The 12,988-nt window shown below is 38.5% G+C and overlaps 1 protein-coding gene across 1 annotated transcript in view; it reads left to right on the forward strand.

The window, feature by feature from the left end:
- The first annotated feature begins 5,923 nt into the window (after positions 1–5,923).
- LOC110066066 (uncharacterized) overlaps positions 5,924–12,988 on the forward strand; it is a 29,698-nt gene continuing 22,633 nt past the window's right edge. Inside the window, exon 1 of the mRNA XM_089272556.1 lies at positions 5,924–6,077. The gene's annotated coding sequence lies outside the window, so the exon portion shown is untranslated. The remainder of the gene's footprint in view (positions 6,078–12,988) is intronic.

A 12,988-nucleotide genomic window follows, 5' to 3' on the forward strand; every position in this document is an offset into this window, starting at 1 on the left:
TGGATTATTGGAATTACAACTCAATCATGATAAAGCTAATCAGCCCTTGAAGGCTAACAACTGACACTTTGACCAAATGTTCTAGCTCGTTCGCCTTAGAAGCAACGGGCTTCAGGGTGAGCCCTACCTTAATTAAGAAATTAAAACTCGTGGAGTTTCATTTAAGCTCCAGCTGCAAGGAAGAGTTTAATCTTTGTAGAAAAAAGCCGGACGTCTTGAAAATACATATGGGTCGCGCTCCGGCGCGCGGTTAAAATTACCACCTGCAAAGGCAGTTCAGTTCGTTGCGACAAATTTATAATATCTTGCTGACTGAAAATAAGCATATTCTGTTCAGTTGTCATATTCCTGGCGTTGATTACTGTTTTCTCCCGTGGTCGCTTTCTTCCAGCTATATTCATATTCCATGTGCTCTAGTCTACAGCTATAAGGGAGGTTTTCAGTCCATGCTCACTCGAAAGAATTTAATAAATAAAATATAAGAGGACTAGCTTTTGAAAAGCCGCTGATAAAATACTCCAAGGCGACATATCAACTCTTAATTAAGCCCCAAGAATGAGCACTAATTAGAAGTATAATCTCACCTTTTAAAAGCATCAATGTCCAAGCACAGTTAATCAGGCAGGTCACACGAAGATTACAGCAATGAAATTGATCATCAACAATTCAAGGGTGAAAATTCTCTGTCTCGTCGCACAATTAGTGGCAGCTCAAAGAGTGTATTAAATAAAGTCAAGATTGGAACAGGAATCACTACTGAATTACGACAAAAAAATGGCCCAGTTGTAGAAGAAGCATAGAAAATGCACGACCGCCAAAAGCTGACAAATCGAGCCAAATCGACTATTTTATAACCTCCGGCGGGGAAACCCTACGCCGCTTGGAGACTGGTGCCTAATGACGTCACTTCGTGAAGAGCACGTGTTGAGCACGTGAAGAAGGGGTTCATTTCAAAATTCTTAGGGACTAGTCATTTCACGTTGTTTTCAGTTTGTAGAAGACGGCTAAAAAAATCATAAGCGCATGCAGAGTCATTCGGGCTGTTCCGAAACATCCTTGTTTCCGTTGGCGTCATGGCTTGCACAATGACGCAAATGTTCCAGGTACGGCTTACCTCCCCGTGCGCAGCTCGAGGAGAAAAAAGAAATTGCGGCAAGATGTGTCATTCTTGAACTGAGGTCACGACCATATTAAAACCTGGGTTCCTTACGAAGACACTCAGTCGACTTGATTGGGCGTGGGTCAAAACAGAACTCATCATCAGTTTAAATCACGATTTCAGACCAAAACAGATATCGGATGAAAAAACATATTCCTGCAAAATCTTCCTGTAATTTGGAAACTCTCTTTCATGTTGAAACCACCACGTTCGTGCAAGGTAGTAAAAGATCTCTCTCGGGCTGCCCAAGGCCCAGACCCCAACCACAAGCAAGTTTTTATCACCATTATTCCGGCATAACTTCGATTCTTTTGCTTCACTTTTATGTTCAATGCCGGCATAATGTGTAAATCAGTCTACTCAGAACCTGACGGGCAAGCAGAAGAATTACGTGCTCTATACTAACCTAATCAGGAAACCAAACAATAATATACGGCAGAAACCGAGAAACAATGAACAGATTACACGCCTTGTTCATGTGCCTCTCCAAACACAATCACGTCCTTCTCATGATGTCATACCACTCCCAACCAATATAGATCTAAAGATAGACCTAAAACTTGACTGTTTTCTTTCCTTTAGAAATTCCGTCAACGTGCATAAAATAGCGCCAAGCTAGACTGAAGAACAAGAATATGGCCAGCGCAATAAAAAATGCACATTGAGGAGCCGCAAGCCACAGTCCACGAGAAGATCTGGGAAATGTACCGGGAAATGGTCCGCCAATGAGCCCCACCCAGGAAAGCGATCTGCGAAATATACCGCGACTGATCTCCTCTTAGGAAAGGATTCCCGCGGCCGCACGGACTACAAATCACTCCACAAACCTGACCACAAAATAAAGAAGCTATTGGCATGGACTGTTGGCATTGGACAGTGGATGAACGATATCAGTTATCAATAGAAACAAAAAATAAATATAGAGCTTAAATGAAAACATTGAGCTGTGACGGTCCTATTTTAGACAGTGTCGCTTATTTAAATCTAACCCAGGAAATAATATTATAATAATAATGAAATTATATACCCATTATAAGAAACTGTGTAAAATTAATCTTTATCCTGTTTTAATGCGTGGCGTCTGGTAGATATCGCAGGCAGATATTAATTGCGTAAAGATCAATTTCTTTGGACTCTTGTTCTCGCGTTTTCTTCGCGCGTTCATCGATCCATATTATAAATCGGACGCGCTAACTAGCATCAGAGATCTTGAAACGTGACAAACAAATAAACCACCGAGGTTGGTTTACTTGAAAACCTGCTCTTTAACAATATCATTAATAAATTTTTTTTTTTTTTTTGCAAAAAATGAAAGGCATGATTTTTCTTTGTAAATCATAAAATAATGTTTGGATTAAAGTGCCTATGAAGTAAAAAATAATTGCTGCTGATTTGAAAGGCTTTTCAAAGTAAAGAAGAATGGCGTTTTCCGTTTTGGAATATCTTTTTTTGTTTTAGAGATATTCACGCTTTTGTATTATAAGTGATGACGTCATAGGTGGTTCTACTAAAGCAGTTCAACACTCAATCAAAAATATCTCTAGAAATATTAAAGCAGTGTTCTTTAAACTTGGCACCAGAAATGTACATCAAAAAAGAAACAAAATGACACCTGTCGTGCTGTCGCCATGACAACAGTTATGCCGCTGGTCCTGTTTTAATTAAAACGAACATTATCAGATTTTACCTTAAACAAGGATCATCCACTCCCAACAATCTAATGGGGAGAGTTAAGACAATATGGGAATCGTGTGTGTTCCCAGCAAAACCCTCTGTCCCTTTTCGAAGGGTTGCAAATTGGCATATTTGGTTTTTCACAGAAAGAGACTGGAACCAAAAGTGTTGCCATGGCAACAACACAGAAGGTGTCATTCTGTTTCTTTTGCGATGCACATTTGTGGTGCCAAGTTTGAAGAACACTGCTCCAATATTTCTAGAGATATTCTTGATTCAGTGTTTTACTGTTCAAGTGGAACCACCTATGACATCATCACTTTCCTCATTTGCATAATACAAAACCATAAATATCTCTAGAACGAAAAAAGATATTCTAAAAAGGGAAACGCCATTATTCTTTACTTTGATAAGCCTTTCAAAGAAGCAGCAATTATCTTTTACTTCATAGGCACTTTAAAAAAAAGACTGTAAAAGAGATCGAACATGTTTTCATTTCACGATTTTATTTGCGCTTCTTCTGTGGTCGTTATTTCCGGATCAGGGATTTACACCGATTTACACTGCGGTCCGAAAAGTTTTAAACAGCAAGCTTGTTTTGGCGTAGAGCTAGGCGCCGAGGGAACTTACACTCTTTTTTTTATTATTATTTATATAAGAGTATTGTTTTTTCGGTCTGGGCTGAATATTCTTATTTTTCTGTCAATCAGGCTGGAAATATTGTGAATATTCTTCGATTATATCATATGATATTTCTGTTTTATTGACTCTGATGGCGTTGAAGTTATTTTGGAGCCAGACTACAGGCAATAAATTCTGGTATGACACACAACTTCTTGTAGAAATGTTATTAGCATCGAGTATACGGCTTGCGCTGTTTTTTTGGTTAGTTTTGCCGTTAGAGAGAAAGGAAGAATTTTATAGAGATAAGTTTAAAACATATAACTGTTCGTGTTTACAAATTTGCAGCACACTAAATTATACTCTTTTCAAGATCCCAGCCTCGGTTTTAGTCTTAAAATATTCTTAAAATTTCGTACATTTCAGCTAGCTTCGATATTCTCATAAAATATATTTTTATGAAAAAAAGAGTGTAGAGATCTATGCTGTAGCATAGCTAGATGGAAAACGTTGCCATGGACTGTTGGCATGGTAATGACACCAAAAATCACATAGAAATTGTATCAATGATTGATAAAGCAAAACCAAGAGACCAATAATTAAGGCTCTAATGTTGGCATTGTGCTGTGATTCTTTGACACTGTTCCATTTTTAAAAATTTAATAAGCCGAAAGAATGTCTGAAATTGATATATCACAACTGCTTATGTTGTGTTTTTAACTGGGATGATCAGTCATATCTTCAATGATATATCTACTTAAAGACGGTGTAAACGTTTTTTAAAAAAAAGCATTAATTAATTTATATTGTTAAATTCTCTTTGTAATGACGTTTGCCATGTGACATCCCCGCACTAACTTACCCAAGGATCCTCAAAACTGAAAAAGTTCTTAAACATGGCAAAGTTTACATATCTCTTTTAATCATTTATTCTCGCATTTATTATTTTTCTTCGCGTGCTCACAGCTAGACAGAAGCGAACTGCGGGTCAGAATTCTTGAGACAGAAAAAACGCAACCAAAACTTTACATGTCCAACCATGTTCTCGACAAATCACTTAATCCTCACATTATTATATACTTCTTAAGTTCGGATAATTCGGGCTGAATATTTGCTTTGTCTTTTGACGAACTGCAAAACTGGACAAGGAATATTTTTTCCTTTGCGTTTTGAGCTTCTCATGATACTAACCCGAAAGAATGACAGAGGCTGTAACTTCAATTGTTACAGTAATTTATTAAGGCCACGCTAGCTGTGTCTTTGGCCGATGGAAACTTTTCAAAATTTCCTAGGAAGGTTATGAAGGTCACCAAACCTGAAAAAAGGTTCCCTAGTCTAAGTATAAAAATACTGTCTGCTCCCCCCCCCAAAAAAAATCATAAAAATAATCCGGGAATGTTTACATTTCACGATTCTTTAATTTTTTTTTTTTTTTTTTTTTTGGCGGGATATTTGCGGCTTGTGTATGGTCTCTTCTGTAGGTATTTATAATGTCTGAGATCGAGTATTATCTGCAACAGCCGTTAAAAAAATAAAAAAATAAAAAAAATAAAAATAATTTTAAAAAATCTGCAACAGCCGTTTTGGCGTGTAAGAGGCGCCGAAGTCCACTGCTCGGAAAGGCACTATAGTTCCTGGTGTAAGCCGGAGAAAACAAACTAAAAGCAAAACTTTGTACCCAGATGGGGGTATTCAAGGACAAAACCGACAGACTAATTTCCCCTCTCCACCCCACTATCAACTATAAAAAAAAAAAAACCCTCGACCCTACTCCCCCTAAAGTCCATCACAGTTTTCCCTGACAATTTGGGTGAACACAAAAACCATTTCCGGAGAAGAAAGATTAAACGTGATTCGCATATGCCCATTTCTTAGAGTGGTACAGACAAAAACACTTTTTTTATAGTAGTATGCTTAGACCACTTAGTGAAGGAATGTTCGCCGTAAACCGAATTAATGTCACAATGAGAGGGTGGTCTTGTCGGACAACCGGCTTTTAATTATCGCCTGGTAAGTGACAGTAGAATTCAAAGGTTAAAGAAATACCTCTTTGATCCCGTTACAACATCAACTCCAAAGACAACATCCACTCCAAAGACAACATCCATTGAAGGAATTTAAACCTTATACTCTGTCTTCAGACTTTTCTACATCGCAGCATTTTGGTCCCCTCTCTTGGGCATTTCGCTGGAAATCGAAATTTTGGTATAGATGCACATTCCGGCGTAAGCACTGCCGGCTGAGACAAATCACCCAGTCTACGAGAACATTTCTGAGCTTTAAAGGGGTCTCCACAGACGGAAGGATTTACGTGCAATGATAGCGGCTTTACCTCCCGCCAGTAAGTCACGAAACCGCTATTACAACAAAGGTTCGATACAAGGAATTGTGTCAAAGTTGAGTGTCGACAGACACTACCCTGCTGTTCCATATATACAAAGGGCAACTTGTTGCCTCATTGTCGATTCACACGTCTGTCCTGTAAGTGTTTTAAATACTTCCACCGTGTTGGTAAGTTAGTACACCGTGTCGTCTTGCAATTGCTATTCTTTACCGCGTTCCTTCGAGGAATCGTTCTCCTTGTTCAACAGCAAGGGACAGCTACATATTACCTCATTTGCAGGTAGGGAATGACCATTTTGTTTACTTTTCAATTTCTTGTGGAGCTTGTTCTAAAACTGTGCTTTTTACAATAAGTCTTTAAAAACAGATTTTCGGCTCCAAAATAAACAACACATGACGACGTAACGATTACAAGTTGTCGACCAATCTAATAATACAAAATCAATTAAGTTGAACTCGTTAAATGCAGGCATAAATTCTTCACAATAAGGAAACGACTAAACGATCAGATAGATTCTTTATCTTGATAGGGACAAGAGCATGGTCCGCTAAATTCCAACGAGTCGTAAACGGGTCAAGCCTGAACCATTCTTTCCATTTTTTTTTTTTTTATTGGTAAATATTCTTGGTAAACTAAACAAAGGATAACGTGTCGTGTCAAATGGTCAAATGATTCATCATTAGGTGTCTATACAAGTCTGCGGAAAGAATTTTACGCGCTGTTCGATGGAATAAACCGTCACCCCAATGGGATATCGTACTTCGATTGATTGCCGCAGATTGCATTCTTTGATTAATTAAATGTAACATAAACTACTACTACTACTAATTCCTAGCTCTCTTCTGGGAGAATAGGGCCATAACATAAACACTGCAAGCAATTTAGCAATCATCATCACCATCATAATGTCAGGTGGGAGATCTTGGAGATCATTGCATTCCATGGCTAAAATGGCGAGACTGTAATTCTCATTACGCGCTCTCTTACATCTCTTTCACTGCTAGTTCTGAGAAATCAGCACAGCATCAAACCTACATCCCTCAGTTGATGATTTTCTCTATCCTTGTCAGCAATCTTCTTGACGACGTCCTGTTTATCACTTTTGAACAGTTTTTCTAACGTTCTCCAGGGTTGAAATTAAAGTTGCTTTGACGTGCTTCGGATTTTTATTTCCGGTCAAGGTAGAATGTGTCGTGACCACGTACAAGTGGAGGGGATCCCCTGCCGAGTGCATGGTGTAACAGACTGCGAGCAAACTCTCTTCTAATCTGAAATCCGCAGGGAAAAACGAAAATCTGAGCAGCATGCGGCTGCGAATAGCGCGTTATTCAATTCTAGGGGGTTTTAAAGGAATCTTATGCAAAAGTTTGTCTAATCTCGATGTGTTAGATCGCGTTTCGAATTCGACCACTTATGATGATACAATATACTCTTCGTCACCCGCAGACAAACTGAATTACGTCAACTGATCAGGCTCGCGAACCAATACATCATTAGTTCTAGTACTCTTGAAGAGACATGATAAGTGTCAGGTAAAAATGGCTACAACACGATGTATATTTTCTCATTTTTAGTATCGAACCGAAATACGTTGAAATCTTTAATATGACAATAATAACGAGCTAAAGCAGGAAAAAAAAAACAAAGAAAGAGTTCAATAGAACGAGGAAAACTTAGACGCACCCTATGAACAACGAACTTTGAACTTTAGGTTACTTTTTTCAAGATGTCCCTGATTCAGCCTAAGCTGCCTTAAGAAGACTTTATCCCTGATTATAATCCTAGTGGTAGTGAGCAAAATACACGAAACAGTTACTTAAGGAGCAAAGGTGAACTTCTTAGCGACAAATAACTAAGAAAAGTACCTAAAGTGTATACACATCACACAGTCACTCCGGATTTGGGACAAGAAGACCTTGCTTCCTCTTCAGGCACGTGTTGTTTACATTTACACCACTCGTGATTTGACAAAGTGAAGGTAAGAAGCAAAACGGCAGATGATATGGGGCAATGTTCTGTTAGGATATCATAACTAGAAAGAGCGATGTACAATTGTCAAGTGGGACCGAAGGATTTGGTTTCAAATGTGCTCAGGGATGCATTCCAGAAGTTTCAACTTTTACGCATGCTTAGCGCTTACAGTATGACTCAAGAATGACAGCTTTTGCCAACCTGTCATACAAACGTCGGGGAATTTGATGTGTTCCAGTCATGACATATCATGTCATATTAAACGTGTTCCTCTCAGAACATTTTACCGCAGTTACTGCAAGGTCGAAGCGATGGAGCTATCCGGTTCAGAAACCATATGAACAAAAGTTAGACCGAGTATAGCCGTGCACGCTCTGACGCAGCTCATAATACGACGAGATATAACAACACGAGAAACATTGATCTCCGTTGCTCGTGTAATTCCGGGTGTAATTCGTCCACGTTCACTAGATTAAACTGAAATTCCGCCATGCTTTCGCTGTAAACTGGATTATGATATCAGACGCGCGAATGCATATTCAGTACAGTAAAATTTTTAGCCTTAAGTCTTTTAAAGAGATAAGATAAGACCTGTAGTTAAGAGAACATTATCTCCGATTATAGAACACTCGGGGATGCTTGGCGAAAATCTCGTTAAGAAACAAAGATGAATTTTTTCAGCAACAGAGATAAAGTTTTAAGAAAGTCAGTATACCATGCACAGTTAACACCACGAAGTTTGTACAGCAATATTAATTTTCCGCAAGCATATACCGTTTCGCTTAGAAGATATGTAAGAGGCGATCTTTTTGTAACATTTTTTCTAGAAAAGCAACTAGAGTAAAGTTGGAAACGGTTCCAATACTGCGACATTTACGAACATTTCAGATTCCTGGTCCTGCAAACGCGTGTGAATTTGACCTTTTTCCAAAAGGAATATCTTATTGAATATTTCAAGTATTCCCCTCATATTTGCCCAGCCCCTACATGACAGTTGCTTTCAATCCTGTCTATACGTTCGCCAGGCTAAATATGTAATCATCTCGATACTTTCATCGTAATCAAATAAGAAGATCATAGCATACCGACGTAGATAAAGATTGTGTCATACCATACCAAGATTGAGGTTTGTATCACAGATAGTAAGGCCGTTAACCAACTTATCTCCCAGTAATGGCACCAGCTCTCGACAATTAATAGATAACAAAGTAATTTACAACTAAAATGCAGACCGTTATCTGAGTAACAACACAGTCTTGTAAGGGGCTACGCATATCTGGTTAAGTTGGTCGCAAAAAACAGCCACAGCGTAAAATCATTTATACCATGCAATAAAAATTACATAAAGCCAATCAGAATAAGGAAAGCCGTTGATATTTGACGTTGTTACGCCCCATCATGCGCATTTTCCCCTCAACCGCTGTGCGTATATAAAATAGATTGTGTTGCCTAAAGGTCCGTGTTTATACCGAGAAAATACAAGTGACTCGTGGGATATTCTATGGTATACCACTCGATAGCTGTGCATGATTAGTACATAACCACTTTTTGGTAAAAATCAACATGGAAAATCCTCCCTTGATCATCGGGCTATAACCTGTTACTCAATATGGAGAGACTGAATGGAAAAGTGACCCATGCTTCACCTCTAGATCAAAACTATCAGTAAAATCTCTTAAAGGAGCTACGTTAATGTTTGCGCATCTTGAAACGCTTAGCCTAAATGTATCAAGTTTGTCGTGTGTAATCCGTTTTAATCTTCTCTATCCTTAACCATCCGCCTTCCTTCATGGTTTACTATTATCTCTTTGATGTTTTTCTATCTTAGTAAACTACTATTTTCAGGTTTCCTCCAATTTAAAGGTAGTTTTGTATATGGACAAAATGACTCAAACTGACGTGAGATCTCGAGCTCCTTTAAGAAGTAATCTTAAGATGCGCTCAAGGATAATGTTCTATTCATTACAGTCGTTATTAGTCAGTAATTATCTGAGAAATTTTAATTTCCTTTTAATGAAGAACACAGTTTCGAAATCCGTCTCAGTGTTGCTCATCGTAGTTTCTTTATTTCTTTGTCTGTTTGTTGCTACTCGTTTGAACGACTTTAGAAACATGTTCACATGGCGGCCAATTCAAATGAACACATTCTTTAGCTAAGGTCTCAACAAGACGTCATGACTTCATCTACGCTTGCAAAACAATAATTTCGATATAAGGACAAAGAATAAGAGTCAGATGTCTCAAATACATGATCAGTATTCACTTCCATATCTTCATCCATCTGTCGCAGACATATTAGGGAATCCTTTTCATATTACGGTTGCCATGGTAACAACATAACCTGTTAAAACACCCTTATTTTAGTTTAAGTGCTTATACGCTCAAAAACGAGCTGGGTGACCATCATCTTTTATTTTGGAATTGGAATCAGCATATTAAGGTACAACTTTTGGCAAAGTTCAAAAAAGTATATGGGCGGGATTCAGAGCCACCTCAATTTTTTGAAAACCCTTGCTGATTCATTCGCGAATATAGTTTACACTGAGAAAACCCCGAATTATTGAATGAAATATTTTTCAAGCTAATTTTTAGTCGGTACTTCATTTAACGTTGGAATGTCACATAACAAGCCAAAAAGGCGACTGTTCGTAAAACGCAAATATTCAGTGTAAAACTAAACAAAATCAAAGTTTTACTAGCCAATTTAGCAATTTCATTTCTTAATTAGTCACCAACGTGTGTGGCAGATGTCTGGCTCAAAACTATGGAAACCCGAAAAAAATTCGGATACTCTCAAGCATCAGGCCATTGAAAACTAGTTCTTTATCCCAACGAAAAATATCCGTAAATGGAGACATAATAAAACTTTGTTAATGTTGAAGCAAAGAGTTGAGTGGAATTCACAGTAGTGTCTAAGTTATAATGGCATTTGATACAGGAATTTTTGAAACAGCCCCCAGCTACATTTACGCAATGTAATTTCGATATGGTTGAATTTCTTTCGTTATCTTTCTTTGAATTTTGTTCTTTCATTAATTAGCTATTGTCTAAACGTAAGTAACTTTATTTTCATAGGTCCTGTTACCCAAGGATTTTTTTTGTCAAACATGATCGCAGTTTATGTCTTTAACAGGTTTATGAGAATTAATTTGACGTTAAATAGTCATTTGCTAAAAAAAATAAAGCTCAGGATCGCTTAGCTTGGGGATTTCTCAACGAGAATGTCCCGACATGAAAATACAAGTTTGTCACTGAGAAGTGACGAAGGAGAACACGGCCATAAAAATCCATTAATTGGAACTGGGAGCTAATTTTGGCAGCGATTGGGTAGTTAAAAGCGGTTAATTGACCTAATCAAGCAATTCGTATCAACAGTGTATTCACAGCTCTAGATAACAGCCCAAAACAACGGGTTATGTTTCGTTGAAAGCGACCCGGATCCCATTAATTGAACATTGATGTGCAAGGCCGTTAACTTTGGTAATGCAGCAAAAAGGCCACACAAAGGCTGACAACATTGTCGCGGGCTTTTTTTGTGCAGGAATGTTTCGGAACCTTACCTGATCATTTGATTAAGTCTTTTAATTTCCGGTTTATCATTTCAATAGTGATGATTAGCGAGGTCTGGCTTTGCACCCAGAGTCAAACGCTATCAGCTGTTATCATTCAAATGAAAGCTACTGAGCAGAACGTTCCCGTACTGCAGTTTATTATGTCATGCAAGGCCATGCTAGACCTCGTGTTCACGGATTTTAGCAATTTTTCTTGGACAATTCTGTCCAACGGGGAAAGGTGCAATGAGGTTAATCCTATGTGAAGCACCAACCCGTGAGACAAGGCTAGACCACACGAGAACTCCGTGCCACTCTTGGACGAGAAGTGTGTGCATGGGTTCTTTAAACGTTGACCATGTAACACTGACGATGCAGGAGGCGGAACCTACGGTTTATAGTCCTTATCCGAGAAGACTCGAATGTCTAACCATTTGTAGATGTTATTACAAAGGCAGCACATTCTCTTCATTTATTTGAAGACCCTGAGTGTTGGTCCAGTCTGGGCGGGCAAGAAACCTCGACCTCCCGCGCGGTAGTCAGCTGCTCTACCAACTAAGCTAAACAGGTGGTTGTTTTCAAGTTGAACTCTTTGGGAAACTGAAGAGTGAGACAATGAAAGTTTGTTGGGCATGGCACCCGGAGGCTTTACGCGGGTATCGTTTTGTAACAGGGCGTTTTAATTAAAATGCTTCTTGGAGTAATCGTCATTGTTGGTGTTAGAAGGTCCTCAGTCCATCGGGAAGTCACGAGTGACACAAGTCCACATAACAAAGCTTGTTTGCTACAGAGCTTATACTAAAGAAAACGTTATCACCCCATAGTTGTTAAATTTGTTTAGCAGCGCGCAATGCGCTAACACTGTTTTGTCAAAATACATTACGAGGTCGACAACACTGTTTCCTACTTAAAAACTGGAGGGTTCTGTGCATCTTGAAAAGTTTAGCCTAATTTTTGTAAGTTCGTCGTTTGCAATCCGCGTTAATCTTCTCCATCTAAGACTATCCTTGTTCCTTTTTGGTTTATTATTATCTCTTTGGTGTTTTTCTATCTTAGTAAACTACTATTTTAAGTTTTCCTTCAATTTTAAGGTAACTTTGTACATGGCCAAACTAACTAAAAGAAAACGTGACTGAAGTCTGAGCTCCTTTAAAACGGAACCTCTACCGCATGCAGGAGCTTACAAGTTATGTTTCCTAATATTTCATAGAACAACGCATGCTGTTATGGGCGATAACTGCTGCTCATAACTTTGCGGAGTTTCTTCAACATTTGGAGGGAAATTAAATCACATTCCACCCCGGCTCTACCGCCGTCCTCGCCTTCATTCACCCTAAGGCGAAAAAACCAACTTAGCAATAAATTTTGGAAATTCAATTAAATCCAGTCGAGTCTATGTAAACGAAATTTGATGAATATGAGAAAAGAAAGACCGAGATTTGGTTTCAATTTCGTAAGAAACAAACGCAGTCATTTTAAGTGTAGTGACATGAAAGGTCAATCTGAATGGACTCTTCTTTGGCAAAGAAGGTACGTGAAACCCTTACTTTTTGCCCATTCATTTTATTGTCCTTTTGATTTCGTTAGACGTTAAAAACGTTTGCCTCAGGATCAATTACTGCAGGGTAGTCAACCAGGTTTAAGCAAAGTGACTACCATTACAGACAT

The sequence above is a fragment of the Orbicella faveolata genome, unplaced genomic scaffold, assembly GCF_042242905.1.
Source record: "Orbicella faveolata isolate gen_17 unplaced genomic scaffold, um_ofav_v1 contig_35, whole genome shotgun sequence".
Taxonomy (NCBI): Eukaryota; Metazoa; Cnidaria; class Anthozoa; order Scleractinia; family Merulinidae; genus Orbicella; species Orbicella faveolata.